Source organism: Giraffa tippelskirchi, chromosome 3, assembly GCF_054371585.1.
Source record: "Giraffa tippelskirchi isolate mGirTip1 chromosome 3, T2T-mGirTip1v1.2.pri, whole genome shotgun sequence".
Taxonomy (NCBI): Eukaryota; Metazoa; Chordata; class Mammalia; order Artiodactyla; family Giraffidae; genus Giraffa; species Giraffa tippelskirchi.
In genome coordinates this window covers 101,527,648-101,546,156 of record NC_137277.1, presented here as the reverse complement: position 1 = coordinate 101,546,156, position 18,509 = coordinate 101,527,648, and the positions used below count along the sequence as shown (strand labels likewise).

Below are 18,509 nucleotides of genomic sequence, written 5' to 3'. Positions count from 1 at the left end.
TAACAATGTTGTGATAGTTGCAGGTGAACAGGGAAGGGACTCAGCCATACATATACATGTATCCATTCTCCCTTGAACCCTGCTCCCATCCAGGCTGGCACATAACACTGCGCAGAGTTCCCTGTGAGCGTATTACTCTTAAGGTTTCCCTAAGTATACATGTTGCAGGTATAACTAACTTTCTATTGAAGCTCATTCTCACTCCTGAACACACTTGATGTACTATTTCTTTTAAAATGTTTCCTTGGTTCCTTAAAAATAACTGTTAAAAGATGATGTTGTTTCTGCTGAGGCTATTTTAGAAGTGCAGTTCTGTTTGGGACATGGACTTTAACAGATTAGATTTCGTCTGCCATCTTTACCAGTACACTCTGAAATGATACAGGAAAATGCCAGTGCCAGAGGTCCCGATATCTAATATGATGAGTTGTTGCTAAATTTGTACATGGTTCATGTCTGTTAACCATAGTAAGCATGTTCTATTTCAGAATTTATAACTTAACTTTGTACCTAGGGAATACTGTTTCAGAAATATGTTGTTGTTGTTGTTTGATTTCTCTTTTATTTCTCAATAGAATAAGCAGTGGATACTGCCTCCAGTCCATCAAGTTAGGGGTTAATTTTAGTCAGGAAAATCAAGTCAAGCAAGGGTCTGTTGATTCCTGGACATTTTGTCATTTTCTCCTTCCTAAGTTAGACATCCTGACCACCCTAATAGCCAGATGAAACGGATACCAGCAGTTCTGAGTCATTTGTAATTTTAATCTGACAGGTTCTTTTGAGAAAAATCACCATAGGCATATTCTGTCAACGACCTGCAGGAGACACTGCCCGAGTGCATGTATTCTTTTGTGGTGATTCCTGTCCCTTAAAGCCACTGCCATGAGCATGGTTTTGGTAGCAGGTTTGGATATAGCCATAGGGATTGGCAGAAAAAGAGAAAGGGGTATGTGTGGAGGGAAGACCAGCTCAGTCGAGCCATTGACATAAATGACCACAGGCCTCAGCTGTCCTCTTTCAGAGAGTATCTGCCAATCAGAGCCTTTCTAGGGAAGGAAATTTTCCTGACTTCAATAGTCAAGAAATGCTGTCCCTTGATGCCCCTTGTTTGGCTACATTTTATAGAAGCTGTGGCCTTAAATATGACTAGGTGTGCTCTTATTTTTCTAGAGAGCAATGCTTCAAAGTATTGGCTTGTGTTTTTTATGTTTTTTCCCCCCATTTTTATGAGATGATGCCAACCAATAAACCGTCCTCCTTTAGTGATAAATTAGTGTTGAAAGCCCAAGGTACTGATGGCTGAGAAAGCAGTCGGCTGACTTTTAAGTTCAGGCACATTTTGCTGGCAGTCCTGCACTTGAAGCACTGCTTCCCCTGGCCCCAAGCTGGTGCTCTTTTGATATTCCTGGTACAAAACTTCCTTCCTAAAATACAGACAGAGGTCATATTCTAAATACAAGCAGGCTGATTCTAAAAGGTGGTCAATTGTTTCAGCACCTATGGTGATGGATACTTCTGTAAGTGTTTTGGTGCCAGGTCAGCTCACAAAACTCTTTGAAATTAGCTTTTATTTGCAAGGAAAAGGATAGAAAGAGAAATATTATATATACCTTATTTTGATTAATTAAATGGAAAACAGTGAAATTCACTAAAATGTGATTCACTTCCCTTTTACTCAGTTGCTTGAATAAAAAGCTGCTGTAGGTGAGGAAATAGATATATTTGTGAAGACTAGCATTTTCGGGGGCAGGTTGGAGGTTATAGGTGATAGTAAGGATTTTTTTGTTCCACCCTACTTTGTGGTGTGACTTTTCTTCATGCAAGCATATTATTAACACTTATGTTTTTCAGTAGTGAATAGTCTCTACGGTTGACTCAAGTCAAGAGAATTTTTTTCTTCTTTTGAGATAAATAAGGTCACATTTGGAAAAGGTAGAGATCATGGCCTAAGGAGAGAGCTGTGGTTGTTGTTGTTATTATATTTTGGAGCTGGCAACCTAAATCTTCAATTCCAGTGAGAAAGCTGACGGGGAGAGAGAAGATGAATGGAATGTTGGCCTCTTTTGACGGTGTCCACCTGCAGGGAAGGAGGTTTGTGGCCACAAATGGCATCTATACTCCAGGCTGCTTCCAGGGGTACATGTAGGATTTTCTTCTTTTTTTCAAAAAATATTGGCTGTTAGAGCAGTGATTTATTTATTTTTTGTTTGTGCTGAGTAATCGTTGCTGCACGGGAGCTTTTCTCTAGTTTCCGTGAGCAGGGGCTTCTTTTGTTTCAGAGCACGGGCTCTGGGGTGCACGGGCTTCAGAAGTTGTGGCACGTGGGCTCAGTTGCTCCTCGGCACTTGGTATTTTCCCGGACCAGAGACTGAACCCATGTCCCCTGCATTGGCAGGCAGATTCCTGTCCACTGTACCACCAGGGAAGTCTGTAGGACTTTTTTTTGAGTGGTCTTAAAGAGGCTTCTTACTCATTGCATTTCCCCTCTCATTTCCTCACCCACATGTAGGTTACCGAGTTTCCACAGACCTTCTTGATGTTTCTCTCTCCCCAGACTAGCCATATACCAAGGAACAGGAGGCTGAGTAGTGTGGTATAAACACCCCAGCACCGTCTTAAATCCCACCAGTATGTAGCAAGCAAACACCCCTGCACTGGTGTGCAGATTTTCCAGAGCAAGGTATTTATCATTCGTTGTTTAGTATAGGAGGCTTCCCTGGTGGCTCAGAAGGTAAAGAATCTGCCTGCAATCCAGGAGACCCAGGTTCAGTCCCTGGGGGGAAGGTCCCCTGGCGAAGGAAATGGCTACCCACTCCAGTATTCTTGCCTGGAGAATTTCATGGACAGAGGAGCCTGGCAGGCTTCAGTTCATGGTGTTGTAAATAGTTGGACATGACTGAGAGAGTTTAGTATAGGTCTGTTTAATAATAAACTTTAATTGGAAGGGACCTGGAAGACATCCAGTCTTCTTGTTGGGACAGTTTGCTCTTCTAGGGTTTCCTTGGTGTCTAGTGAAAGGTAAGTGTCACTTCATGAGACAGCTTTCTTTTCTAATTCCAAGCTGGAGGGAGAATGGAGTTTAAGTTATGAGCTTAAGAGGTGGTAACTAAGAGGTAGCTTAAGGAGCAGTGTGGGGAGCCTTATAGTCAGGGCTGCAGGAGGGTTCCTCAGGACGATGGGAAGAATGGGGGCAAAACTAGGGTAGGAATGCAGAGTTTTCACAGAGGGCTGCCTCAGACTTTTATCTTTGCCGTAGAGACTGGGGGTCTTTTTCTGGAAACTTAAAAAAAAATTAAACTCCATGTTTATTTTATACCTTCTAGGGCCTAGCTGGAAACTGATGTGACAGTGTGGGCTTCTTTTTAACCCCAGCGGTGTGGCTGATGTAACAAAGATCTATTTAGGTCTGACGGTGGCCGTCTCACGTACACCGCGCTGGGGTGTTCCTTCCATTACCCATTCTGGAGGTGTGTGGGCTTCATGAGGCAGCTCTGAGGTGAAGCTTGAGAACCACAGACAGCTTTTCAAAGCCCGGATGTGAACTTTTTTTCTGCACCACTCATAGGCAGGGAGTCTCTTTTCAGTGTGAGGAGTGATATTATTAGAATCCAGGAAATGAGAGATTCTCATTGATGTTCTGTTCACCAGCAACAGAAAGGACAGGAACACAATCTTGGGAACATCTTTGCAGGCTGCCTGAGTCTGACTGCCAGCTCTCCTCCTGAAGAACTGAGTGACAATGGGCAATTTTCTTAAATTCTCTGGGCCAACAACCCTCCCCCCACCCCCACCATCTACAAGATGGGGGAAAACAGTGGTACTTTCCTTATAAGACTGTTGAAGACCATTAAAGCATGGGAGAGTTCCTAGAATATAGTAAACTTACCAAAAGTTTTAGCTTGTTCCCAGGTGATTTGATTATGAAGTGTGATTGTAGTTAGCAGGAAAGTTGCTCTCATCACTGGAGACCCTTGGGTTCAGGGACACCATGTTAATTAAGACTTTGAGGTTTAGTAGCAAGTGGCATGACCTTCATCTGAGCTTGTAGAATGGGTGAAAACAGTCACACAAACACCCTTCTGTTTTCTCTCTTCCTTGATTCCTGATCTGAATATGAGCCAATATCAAGGTAGACAACCCCAATTATTGGCTTAAACTCTCTTCCTGTTATAAGTAATAAATTCTGTGACATTCCCATCATTTTTTTTTTTTTGTATGTAAGCTTATGTCAGTTACGGCAGACTTGATTTATATGGTGATATGTTCCTAAAAAGTTACACAAATATAATATTTTTGATAAATTAATGAATATAAAATACAATACTATTTGTTATTCTATGGTGAAAAATTTTTAAAGCTCTGTTTTTTTGGTAGGGGGAGAATCAGGTTTTTGGGGATAAATCAGAATTTAGCTAGAAGGGAATGCAATTGGACTTATATCTTCCCAAAGCTAATGTAGTATGTGCGTGTATGCTGAGTCACTTCAGTTGCATCTGATTCTTTGCGACCCCATGGACTGTAGCCCTCCAGGCTTCTCTGTCCTTGGGATTCTCCGGGCAAGAATACTGGAGAGCGATGTCATGCCCTCCTCCAGGGGATCTTCCCGACCCAGGGATCGAACCTGAGTCTCTTGTCTCCTGCATTGGCAGGTGAGTTCTTTACTACTAGCACCACCTGGGAAGCCCAATGATGTAGTAGTATTGGTTAATGACAGGATCTTCATGCTTTGCAAAATAACCTCTCACTTTGTAAGAAATAGCAATTCATTGTATTTTAAGTGAATTGCTAAAGGCTATAGTTTACTTTGTTATGCGTGGTAATTAAGGGAACATGATAAAAATGTAGTGGTGATGTTAGTGAGTTGATAGTGTTAGGTGAGTTGAATTATAGGTAAACCTATACTACCTTTGTAAGGAAAAATACTTATGCTAATGATAGGCAAAGCAATGTATCAATAGTTAAAATCCAAAGGAATTTTGAGAACACTGTTTTAATCTCAGTCTCTCTCTCTCAATACATTACTTGTAAGAGATTCTGTAGACCAACCTTTTGACTCTTAGTACCGATGATTCAGAATTCAAAAGATAAGATTGGGGCAACAGCAGAAAATGGAAAGATTACATCCAGTCGAAGTAAGATCTACTTTGGGGTTTATCTTAATAAATTCCCCAAATGAAAAGGTACTTAATTCCCTGAATGTGTCTTTATACAAGTATGGTTGAGTTTTGATGAGCGTGTTATTATGTACAGGTTATGAAAGTTTCCAAAACTCTAGTTTCTTTATAAGGTAAGGATAATGTCTCTTTACTCCCATGCCAAGCACTAACCAACTCAAAAATATACAAGCCAGTCATCACAGGACCTAACATGTTAGCAGGTCTTTAGTATCCATTATACTTCTTTCTTTTCTCCCATATAGGATATAAAAGTTTTGAAATAGACAGACCTAGCCTTGTTAGGAATAATAAGAAAGATACAACATAGGTTTCTTTAAATAGCTGAGTTTTTGATTGGCATAATGCTGCTTATATTCACTGCTGGTCAGAGAAACTGGTAGAGGTTAGAGAAACTTGAAGTTAAGATGAATATCGGTCAAGAAGAAATCAAAATTATAAGCACAGTCAAAATCATAAGCACACCAAATACTAGTAAGTATGTGGAGCAAAAAGAACTCTCATTTATTGTTGGTGGGAATGCAAAATACACAGCCACTTTGTAACACCAAAGTTGGGTGGTTTCTTACAAAAGTAAACATATTCTCACCATATGATCCAGCAGTCACACTCATTGATATTTACCTAAAGAAGCTGAAAACTTATGTCCACAGAAAAACCTGTGCACGGATTCTTAATTGCCAAAACTTAGACACAGTTAAAATGGCCAACAGTAGGTGAATGAATAAATGAACCGTGGTCCATCCAGACAGTGAAACATTATTCAGCACTAAAAAAGAAATGAGCTATCAAGCCATGAAGAGACATGGAGGGACCTTAATACATATTACTTAGTGAAAGAAGCCAATCTGAAAGGGCTGCATACTGTATGACTCCAACTATATGACATTCCAGAAAAGGGGAAACTGTGGAGATAGTAAAAAGATCAGTGTTTGCCATGGATATATGCAGGGAGGTGAGTAGGCTGATCACAGAGGATTTTTAGAGTAATGATGGATACATGTCGTAATATATTATCCAAAACCGTAGAGTGTTTAACACCAAGAATGAACCCTTAAGTAAACTGTTAACTTTGGGTGATTATGCTGTATCAGTGCAGGTTTATCTTTGGTAAAAATTGTGCCACTCCGGTGATTGATGTTGATCATCTGGGAGGCTCTGCCTATGTGAGGGCAGGAGGTATATAGGAAATCTCTGGAATGTCCCCTCAATTTTTCTGTAAAACTAAAAATGCTCTAATTTTTAAAAATTATACTTAAAATCATAAGCATACCATCTAGGACATGATGTCAACTGAGAAAATGTCAGTTGCGAAGATTCTACTTAAGCGTCACTTTTCAATAGTATCTTTGGTTGAATATAACTATTTTTTGCAGGTGCTTAATATCTTTAAGAATTTAACCTCGGTTGTAACCTCAGCAGTTCTGTCTGCTAAGCTAAAGAGTATGTGGATTTGAAATCAGTCGAAATCTTCCTGAGCACTGATAAAGCTGCAATTATCACATGACTCATTGGCTTTATGCTTACCAGAGGCAATTCTGGCTACCAGACTTGTTTGTTCTGAGTAAATAGTCCTTCATCTCCAGAGGCCTTTTTTATAGGTTCATGAACAGCCTTTCTTTTTTTTTTAAATCTTACAGAGTGCTGTAACAGCAACTGTTCTTAAACAGTCTTCATTTTTGTTGATTTTAATGTTTAGGTGAGAACTGTAGTGTTGAATGGGCTTCCCAGGTGGTGCAGTGGTAAAGAATCCACCTGCCAATGCAGAAGACACAAGGGACGCAAGTTCGATCCCTGGGGTCAGGAAGATCCCCTGGAGTAGGAAATGGCAACTGGCTCCAGTGTTCTTGCCTGAGAAATTCTCTATGAACAGAGAAGGCTGTTGGGTAGTGTTAGACAGCATATGAAGACTGTATATTTAAGAGGAGAAAGGACTAGTGGTTGAATAATAGGTTTCAAGGTTCACCTACCTACTTAGAGAGCCATCAGCATCAGCATTATGTCAACCATGAAAGTAGAAATATCTCTGCACCTTTGCTGGTGGCTTCCCTAGTGGCTCCCCTGGTGGCTCAGACAGTAAAGAGTCTGCCTGCAATGTGGGAGACCTGGGTTCAATCCCTGGGTTGGGAAGATCCCCTGGAGAAGGAAATGGCAGCCCACTCCAGTATTCTTGCCTGGAGAGTTCCGTGGATCCCATGGGAGCCTGGTGGGGCTGCAGTCCATGGGGTTGCAAAGAATTGGACACGACTGAGAGACTAACTTTCACTCTCACTTTTCATGGTTTGCTGGTGCTCTCATTCGATTCTCTGTCCTTTTAGAGCTTTATCTCAATGCACTCAACGGACATGAGTTTGAGCAAACTCCAGGAGATGGTGAAGTACAGGGAAGCCTGGCATGCTGCAGTCCATGAGGTCACAAAGAATCAGACACAACTTAGCAACTAAACAACAGCAACATCTCTATGGTTTATTTTTCTATAAATGGTGGGTCCTAACCTGTCAGAAGATGATTCTGAACAAAGTATGGGAATTGTAAATATTGAGTTGCAGTGCTAAACGTATCTCATATCTGTGTGTTAAGCTAGCTGGTGTATTAAGCATCTCCCAAAGCTCTGGCTTATCCCAGTGAACGTTTCTTTCTTGCTCACATTACAATTCAAAGTGAATAGGTGGGCAGTTGTTTCCTGCAGTTATTCAGGGACCTGTATCCCTTTATTCTCGTGGTTTTGCCATGTTGTATAGTTTTTTCACTCACTAGATCATTTCTGGCCAACTGTAAGGAAGGTGGGAAGTGTAGTCCAGTAGTGTCCTCAGGAAGAAGAGAAAAGTTTTGATAAACATCCAGTCATTAAATCTGTGTCCTGACTTTAATTTCTAATCTAGTTTGACAAATGAGCTGTGTGGTTTTCTTTTTTCTTTTTCTTTTTGTGAGAGTTCTATCCTTAGAGTTTATGTCAAAGACTGTAGTATCTGTTTTCTTCTCTTGTTTAGAATCCTATGCATAGATTCCTGGAAGGACTCTTTTTTTCTTAAAAACACAACCAAATATGTTGGGGCTGTGTCTGATATATCTAAAGTTTGATGAGGATTCTCAGTACACTATATTTTCCAGGTGGCCAGTTGAAACTATTCTTAACTCTATATGGTTAACCGTTTCTCAGAGGCATGTTTCATTAAAGCACTGAAATTATGCAGAGCTGGAAATGTTCTTTGAAGTGCATCCTATCATCTTCCTTTTAATTTTGGTTTTTATTTAACACTTAGCTCCCAGAGTGGGGCCATGGCGATATCTTTGAGTTGTAACTCACATCAGGCCTTCAAGGAGTTTGCGATGCTATTTTATTGCTGGCATACAAAATCCGAGAGGTTAACTGTACTGTGGTAGGTCACACAGTGAGTCAACGACTGAGCTATGATTAGCGTTGACAGCTGGTGAGCTTCTAGGCTGTTGCTCACTGAGCGACGTTGACATTCATTTTGATTTGACTTTGCATTTCACTTTCAACTATTTATCCATTTTAAGGCCTCTTTAAGAAACTTTTTAGGAATATTGTGGGACTGAGGAAACTTTCTGTAAATGCTTTGGGAAAAGTCCACTAGCTCCCCTCTTCCCATTTTCCAGCTTAATAGTTAAATTGTGTTAATGCTAGGTAGGCCTCCTTTTGGTAGAGTTTGCAAATTAAGAATGTAGACACTTTAAGATATTAGGCAATGTTAGGCAAAATAATTTTACTTGCTTTATTTCAAAATGTGTGATTTTTTCAACAAAGGAGTTCTGAGATCCAATTATATGCTTCTGAGCATAAACTAGAAAAGTTATAAATATGTATATATCTGATGAAATAATTCACAGAGAAATGGAAAGTGTGCATCATAAATTATACCCCAAAGTATTTTGAACATATAATTAAAATGCAGCCAAGGGCCATCTGGATTGTGAAGCTTGGAAGTGGTCCTTTGGCTCCCTGGGTCACATTTGATTCACCTGAGAGGGTAGGGGGACAGTTAGTCCCATTTCGGTTCTGTGTCCATTTCCAAATGTATGTGTCATGGAAACGTTTAAGGAAAAATGCTGTTAGGTGAATCCTTGGGTGTCACTGCCCAGTGTGGCTGGCCCTGGGCAAACCAACTTCCCTCGGACTTCCGTTTCCTCTGGCTGCCATCAGCAGCTCCCTGCATTGCTGGTGCCAGTGAGACTGGTGATCTAGGGCCCTCGGTACCTCACACATGGAGGGCAAGATAACTTAGCAGAGATGAAGACAGGTGATTCGGAGTCCAACATGGGATTGGATTCCGATTCTGTCAGTTACTTGCCCAAGGAATAACAAAACTCAGTTTCGTCATTGGTCAGAGGATGCGCCCTGCTGTGTCATGGTGAGACCCAAGGGACCTGACTTACTAGTATGTGGGCTCGCAGCAGCTCTTCTTCCCTCACTGCTCTCAGGCTCCCTTTCCAGATCCTTTTATCCTCAGTACGCTATTGCAACTGAAGAGCAATATCAAGTTTCCGTGTGTGTGTGCGCGCGCGCATGCTAAGTCACTTCAGTAGTGTCTGATGCTTTGCAACCCTGTGGACCATAGCCCTCTAGGCTTCTCTGTCCATTAGATTCTTCAGGCAAGAATACTGGAAAGGGTTGCCATGCCCTCCTCCAGGGGATCTTCCCCACCCAGGGATCGAACCCCTGTCTCTTAAGTCTCCTGCATTGACAGGCAGGTTCTTTATCACTAGCGCCACCTGGGAAACCCAATATCAAGTTTGGACACCTCTGAACACATATTCTGTCTTTAAAATACTTAACTGGTAAAACATATCTCTCAGACCTCAGATCATGTAGTGATGTGATTTTATTTGAAGTAGATTCAGACAGAGCCAAAGGGTATTTTCCCTGCTTTTTAGCTATAAAAAAGTGTTGTAATTTAATTATTTGGCTGGGTTGTGATTTGTATTAAAATAACTTCTCTGTGATTTCTCAAAGGAATCACAGCCACTTAAAGGGAAGATAGCACCTTCAAGGTGAGCCAGAGCTCTTTTCTCAGCCCCACCCCCGCTCTGAAAGATGGACTTGTCTTATTTTCTCTTGTGGTCCCCAGTGGAGATGAGGGGTGACCCATTAGCCACTCTTCCTATAGAGTAATCATGAATCCCTCACCCAGTTTGTTTACATTGAGAAATGTGAGCAACATCATTGTTTAGAATCACAAAGTGATTCAGGAGTTGAAAGGTCATTAAGACAGCTTGAGATTCACTCTAAGGAGATGCTTATTGCATTTCCTTTCCAGGAATATAGAAATATAGTATTTTTCAGTGACAACAAAACATGAAGCAATTCCCCTTAAATCTAAAAGTTCCATTATCAATATAGAACTGAACCACAAAATATAAGAGTGAGAGTGATAGTTTCAGTAAGAAGTGATTTGCCTGAAACCCTACTTTATTCTCCAATTATTACTCTACATGATTACAGGACAACCTGGCTGTTAATTGCCTGTGATCTTTAAATATGCACTTCTTTCAGAAGTAGACACTAATTATTAGGTCTTGTTTTCTGTCTCACCCGAAGTTGCAAATGTCTAGGATATATATATTTTTTTAATTTGCAAGTCTAATTGTGTACAGACATAGTAAAACTGATCTCATTCTGAATCCCATTCTGTTCTCTGAGATGTAAACTCTCAAAGATTATGAACTTGGCTTTCAATTCTATATAAGTGTTTTATGTGCCCGTCTCTTGACAAAAGCTATATGTTTGCTATCAGAATGCTGGAGGAATTTTATTTTTTTAAAATGGAGAGGAACCTTTGCTTACGAGTTTAAAAAAACAAAACAAAACTACCTACTTCCCCACAGCCCGTTTTAATTAAATATAATCAGAGATAACAACATCAAAGTAATATTAAATACTAGATATTCTCCTAACTGTACCAAGATAAGAATTTTTTTCCTGTTTGGTAGCTGCGCTTGGACTTAGGCTAGGGACAAGACAGTTTGCTTTGTGTCTTGGGCTCTCAGACTCAGGGGCTGAATTAGGTAATAGATCCTGAAGTGGTCTTGGGCTTGTCCTGTCTTTAGGCCAAGCTTGGCAAGCCTGTATGCCTAAAGGGATCAGACTGGTAGGATGAAAGTGTCACGCCAGTGAATGGGAATCCTGGGCTAACAAGGGTGCATGAGCCCTGCCTAAGGGCAGCAGCCACTGTTCAGTTTCAGCAGATTGATCTCAGATAGAAACCTTAATGTTTATCTGAAATATAACAAATTTTGTTATTTATTTATATCATTTTTAAATTGAAGTATAGTTGACACAATATTATACTAGATTCAGGTATACAACATAGTGATTTGTTGTAGATTATGTGCCAAATAACCGATATATGCCAACATACAGATTATGTGCCAAAATTGTTACAGTATTGTATGTCATATATAGTATGCCCATATTCCCTGTGTTGTACATTACATCTCTGTGACTTATTTATTTTATAACTGGTAGTTTTTACCTCTTAATCCTCTTCACCTATTTCTGCTATCCCCCGACCCAAACTATGGTGACCTGGGTATTTATCTGAAGGAAACAAAAACACTAATTCAAAATGATATATGCACTCCAGTGTTCACTGATGCATTATTTAAAATAGCCGAGATATGGAAGCAACCTGTGTCTACTGACAGATGAATAAAGAAGATCTGGTGTATACACACACACACACACAGTGAAATATTAGCCATAAAAAAAAGAATGAAATCTTCCCATTTGTGACAACATGGGTAGACCTGGAGAAAGAAAGTGGAAGTCACTCAGTTGTGTGCGACTCTGTGACTCCACGAACTGTAGCCCACCAAGCTCCTCTGTCCATGGAATTTTCCAGTCCAGAATACTGGAGTGGGTAGCCAGCCGTTCCCTTCTCCAGGGGATCTTCCGACCCAAGGATTGAACCCTGGTCTCCCACAATGCAGGCATATTCTTTACTGTCTGAGCCACCAGGGAAGCCCTAAAGACTTGGAGGGTATTATCCTAAGTGAAATTAGATAAGGACAAATATTGTATATTTTCAATTATATGTGAAATCTAAAAAACATGAACAAATGTAGCAAAACAAACAGGCTCATAGATATGGAGAACAATTTTTAAATATTGGATTGTAACTCATGCTTTAAAGAAAGTAATGTGCTGACCAATTCACTACAGTGACTTATGGTTTTAGCACATGCTGTGTCTACTTGCATATCTGGTATTGTCATCCAGCTAATGCCTGTGAATCTTTGTTGACTTGATTTAGCTATGAAGCCTTCTCAAGTCTGGGTCAGGGATACCTCTTATGGCTCTACAACGTTTTCTCTCTCTTTAATCTACTAAGCAGTAGTATAATTGTCTGTTTGTTTTGTCCTCTAATCTCTATAGACTCCTTGAGGGCCTGCACTACACACTGATTGCATGAGGAAGTATAGTGGTGAGTAAGGTGTCTTCTCAGGTGATTTAGGGCATATTGCTTTCCCAAGGCTTCTCCCGGAATCTCAGGATCAGTCTTCTAATGGAGTCTGTCTCCCAGATTTCTGTTTAATCAAGCTGTCTTGATTAAACAAGGCAGTTTTATTATCAGGTCTGGGAAAATTTGGAGTCCAAAAGCCTCTTTTCTTAAAACGTGCTGTTACTTACTGCTACTGTTTTATTCCTGCTGATTTTCTCTTATTTCTCCTCAATCAACATATTTCTAGGGAAGGTAGAGTGCAGATGTGTTTTTGTGACTCAAAGCCATATGAAGCCCAAATGAGTCTTTCTCTTGTCATAATTATAAGGAGGGCCTTAGGCTGTGTTTACTGCCTCTAAAATAAACTTGGTGCTTAGCTTCTCAGTTGCAACACTTTCCAGCTTTTATGAAAAAAAAATAAACAAAAATAAAATGTTATTTTAAATGTAGTGTCAGAAATTAAATAAATTACCCTCAATAGTGCCGTATATTTAAAAAAAAAGTATTTTTGGAAGGACTATGCAGCAAAACCTCCACAACAGAACCATACTGAAAAAAAAAAGCCCCCAAGCTTTCTGTTTTTGGCAACTGGTAATATCTCATCCTATTAAAACTATTTAGTCTGTTTATTTATTTTTTTCTCAAATTGTATGTAGAATCACCAGTACTCTTGCCTGGAGAATTCCATGGACAGAGGAGCCTCGTGGCTATAGTCCATGGGGTTGCAAAGCCGTGCGCGCACGCACACACGCGCACACACACACACAATCTTGCAGCAACGTTAAAACTTAAGTCGCTGTCGCCAGGCTGTTTAAGTTCAGTTCCTAGCTCTACTATGTACCAGCTGTATAATCACAGGCCAGGGACTTAACTTCTGTGTCTCAGTTCCTTTTTCTGTACAGTGGAGATCCTAGTAGTACCTAACTCAAAGAGTTATTGAGAGGATTAAATGAGTAAAAAGTAAAACCTTTATAATAATGCCTGGCACGTAATTGCTGTGTACATGGTTACTTATTTTTTAAGTCAAGTTTATTGAGATATCTATAGGGCATAATTTACATGCAGTAAAATTCACCCTTTATAATACACAGTTCTGTGAATTTTGACAAGAGCATTTGGTCATATAACTACCACTACTGTGAAGATATAGAACATTTCTATCATCCTCAAAAGCGTACTCTCTGTTGTCAATTACCCCCCTACCATTTCCAAACCCTGACAATGATAGGTCTGTTTTCTGACCCCATACTTTTGCTTTTACAGAATGTCACGTAAATGGATCGTGCCCTATATAGACCTCTGAGTCTCACTTCTTTCACTTGGCACAGGGATTGGCAAACTTTTCTGTAAAGGGCCAAGTAGTCCATGTTTTAGGTTTGCAGGCCTTACCATCTCTGTTGCAAAAAATTCCATTCTGCTATCGCAGTCGTGCCCTGCGCATGAAAGATTGTGGGTGGCCATGTTCCAATAAAACCTTATTAAAAGAGGTAGCAGCCACATTTGGGTGGAAAACCATAATTTGGCAGCCTGTGACTTAGCATAATGCTTTCAAGATCCATTCATGTTGTCACAACTATTAGAAGTGTTCTTTTTGTTGCTAGTTCCAACACATAGATGCACTAGAGTTTGCTTAGTCATTCACCAGTTGAAGGATGTTTTTACTGATTTTTTTAAATTATAAATAAAGCCACTGTAAATATTTGCCTATAGGTTTTTGTGTCAACACAGATTTTGATTTCTCTTGAGTAAATCACCTTGGCCAGGGGGGTTGTATGGTAAGTGTATGTTTACCTTTACTGTGTGTGTTCAGTTTCATCTGACTCTTTGCAACCCCATGGGCTGTAGCCTGCTAGGTTCCTCTGTCCATGGAATTTTCCAGGAAAGAATACTGGAGCGGGTTTCCATTTCCTACTCTAGGGGCTCTTCCCAACCCAAGGATTGAACCCGCATCTCCTGTGTCTCCTACATTGACAGGCAGGTTCTTTACCACTAATGCCACCTGGAAAGTCCTTAGAAACTCTCAAATTGTTTCCAAAATGTCTAGATTATTTTGCAATTTCCATCAGCAATATAAGAGAGTTCCAGTTGTGTGTATCACCACCAACCCTTAGTATTGTGAATTTCTTTGTTTTAAGCTACTCTGAAAAACTATGAATGATCTTAGAAAGTAGAGTGAAGATGCTTTACCTTTATCTCATAGTGAGTTGAAAGCTCTTGAAGGGTTTTACACGTGGAAATGATGGAAATGACATGATTTGGGTTTTTAAATGGTTGCCCCACCTGCAGTATGGAGAATGATTTGGAGGGAAGAATGGTAACTGTGTGAAGACCTGTAGGAGAATATCATTTTAGTATGGAGGAAAGGGAAGGTACCTGGATTGAAAGAGGGCAGTGAAGATGATGTCACTAGATGTGAGAATTCTTTAGGAGTTGGAATTTATAGAACTCAGTGATTGATCAGATATGAGACTTAAGAAAGTGGCACAAGCAACTGGATGTGTAATGATGCCTTTACCGAGATGAGGAAAACTCATAGGGAAAAAGGTTTGGGGAGATAAACTGTATCAGTTGAATTTTGAGATATATGTGAGACATTGAAATAGAGGTTCTATCTACGTAGTTTGGTATCCAGGTTCTGGAATAGAGGAACACAGTTGAGAGTCAGTGTGGTATACCACATATCTGACGATACGGAGAAAGATGAGATTCCCTAGATAGAGTTATCAGTGAACTGAGAAGAGTAAATAGGCAGACCCAAGAGGAACCTCAGTGATTGAAGTTGCACAGAAGACAGACATTCAAAGGAAACTAGGAGAGATTGGGTTCAAGAGCTGGAGGGAGAGAGAGAGAGGGTGGGGTGGTTTCATCTCAGATAGCCGTCTTCCAGATGATGAAGTGAGTGAATGTGCTGAGATGACAGCTGAAGTGAGGGATGACAAGTGCACATTGGATTTTGCAGCATAACAGATATTGGTCAGTGTTGGTGGTGGAGGTCATGACAGTGGTGCTGGTATACACCTGAAAATCCATATTAAACCGAGATGGGGAGTGAATAGGAGGTGCTGTGCTAAGTTGCTTCTATGGGCTGTAGCCCACCAGGCTTGTCTGTCTACGGGATTCTCCAGGCAAAAATATTAGAGTGGGTTGCCATGCCCTCCTCCAGGGGATATTCCAGACCCAGGGATCAAACCCGTGCCTTTTAGGTCTCCTACATTGACAGGAGGGTTCTTTATCACTAATGCCACCTGGGAAGCCTGAATGGAAGGTGAGGTGGTAAAAAAAGCAAGGGTATACAGATATTTTAGGAATTTTTAGGCTAAGTGATAGAACCATATGTAAGAAACATTTTTTACTGTTTGTTAAGATGAAACAGGTTAGAGTGTGCCCTTGAGAAGGATGAGGCAGGGGACGCGGACAGGAGAAACAGCATAGTCGGTGGAAGATGGGCAAAAGGAATGTCCATCTGATCTAGTGTACTTGCTGAAGAGGTTCAGCTGACTTTAATATCCACCTGTTAGCAGAGTAGAATGGGGTCTTTTCTAATGAACTCTACTGTAGTAGAGTCCCTACATTTATTTTTCAGCTATTTCTAGGAAACTTACCAAGCAGCAAATGTCAGCACAATTCCTTTGATGTGTGAAAATGCTCTAGCGGTTTAGTCACTTGTCAGTCTCATGTCCAAGTCTTATCCATCTGTCATGGCCCAGTTGAAACTCTCAGATGAAAGACTCTCCCTCCCTAATCTGAATGGTCATAGCATGGTGCTCCCCCCCCCCCCGCCCTTCTCTATTTTGTCATTTGTTCTTGTGTGTATTTACTGTGTGTATGTGTATGTATATATCCTTCTCCTTAGATGAAAGGAGACAGAGACCATGACTGAAAGGCGTTATGTTCTCCCCAGCACCTAGCCTAGCTGGTGACAGTTATTTAGCTTGTTACCTTAAATGCAAGTAAATATGAACATGGGGGAATGGTTATTAGCAGACAGTTAGGAGGAGTTAAGTAAGGAAGCAGAAGATTTTTGTGGCTTGGAATCTGAATTAGTTACCTGAAAAATTATGGAACCTGATTATAACCTTTTGTTAAGTTTATTGTTCCCTGCTACTAAGGAATCTATTTAACAATAATCCAACTCCTCTTTGGTGTGATTAATAGTTTACCAACTACTTTCATTTCATTATCCTATTCAGACTGAGAGTAAATCAGAGATATAGAGATAGAGACTTCATAGGAGATTTATTCCATATTGCAAAGGAAAAAAAAACAAGGTCAGAGAGATAATTAGTTAAAAATCTCTTTACTAGTAAACACAAGTGCTAAGACTTAAGGCAGGACTCTGCAATTCTAATCCAGGTTTCTTTCAATGTACTCTGTGGCTTCTAGATTTATTTTTATTAAAATCCAATTGGCCTGATAATTATTTAATACAATTGTAAGGAGCAATGTGGTCTGCTTTATTTAAATGAATTAAAAAGTCACTTATCAGAACAATCTCTTGATCAGAGCTAAGATCACCTTTTATGGAAGAAGCTTGGTCTTGTGGCTCAGAGCTTCAGACATAGCCCCTACAGCAGAATGAAAAGAAACCTACCCTTATGAATTGTGCTGCTGCTATGATTTAAATAAAAGAGAATAGGAGTTACATATCTGTGGATAACTAACTGTTAGAGCAACAGTGGCGAGCACTGTTCAAAAGAGTGAATGAACCTAGTATCAGCATTTTGGAGGAAAAAACAGATATTTACCTGTTTTTCTAAGCTATTGACCCTGACAACTTTATTTCTTAAGACTAGTGTCATTCCTATGGACCACAGCCTTGTCTAACTCAATGAAACTATGAGCCATGCCATGTAGGGCCACCCAAGACGGAGAGGTCATGGTGGAGAGCAAACTGTGGAAAATTCTGAAAGAGATGGGAATACCAGACCACCTGACCTGTCTTTTGAGAAATCTATATGCAGGTCAGGAGGCAATAGTTAGAACTGGACATGGAACAACAGACTGGTTCCAAATAGGAAAAGGAGTACGTCAAGGCTGTATATTGTCACCCTGCTTATTTAACTTTTATGCAGAGTACATCATGAGAAATGCTGGGCTGGAGGAAGCACACGCTGGAATCCAGATTGCCGGGAGAAATATCAATAACCTCAGATATGCAGATGACACCACCCTTATGGCAGAAAGTAAAGAAGAACTAAAGAGCCTCTTGATTAAAGTGAAAGAGGAGAGGGAAGAAGTTGGCTTAAAGCTCAACATTCATAAAACTGCGATCATGGCATCTGGTCCCATCACTTCATGGCAGAGAGATGGGGCAACAGTGGAAACAGTGGCTGACTTTATTTTTCTGGGGTCCAAAATCACTGCCGATGGTGATTGTAGCCATGAAAATAAAAGACACTCCTTGAAAGAAAAGCTATGACCAACCTAGATAGCATATTAAAAAGCAGAGACATTACTTTGCCAACAAAGGTCCATCTAGTCAAAGCTGTGGTTTTCCCAGTAGTCACATATGGATGTGAGAGTTGGACTATAAAGAAAGCTGAGTGCCAAAGAATTGATGCTTTTGAACTGTGGTGTTGGAGAAGACTCTTGAGAGTCCCTTGGACTGCAAGGAGATCCAACCAGTCCATTCTAAAGGAGATCAGTCCTGAATATTCATTGGAAGGACTGATGCTAAAGCTGAAACTCCAATACTTTGGCCACCTGATGAGAAGAACTGACTCATTTGTAAAGACTCTGATTCTGAGAAAGACGGAAGGCAGGTGGAGAAGGGCACGACAGGGGATGAGATGGTTGGATGGCATCACCAACTCAATGGACATGAATTTGAGTAAACTCTGGGAGTTGGTGATAGACAGGGAGGCCTGGCTTG

General features: G+C 40.4%; 1 protein-coding gene across 17 annotated transcripts in view; it reads left to right on the top strand.

The window, feature by feature from the left end:
* Positions 1–18,509, top strand: part of GPD2 (glycerol-3-phosphate dehydrogenase 2) — a 246,551-nt gene that overhangs the window by 124,743 nt on the left and 103,299 nt on the right. For 2 of the 17 annotated variants that reach the window (XM_081580574.1, XM_081580575.1), the window contains exon 3: positions 12,571–12,619. The exons of the other annotated variants lie outside the window; for them this stretch is intronic. The gene's annotated coding sequence lies outside the window, so the exon portion shown is untranslated. The remainder of the gene's footprint in view (positions 1–12,570; positions 12,620–18,509) is intronic. 17 annotated transcript variants of the gene reach the window in all.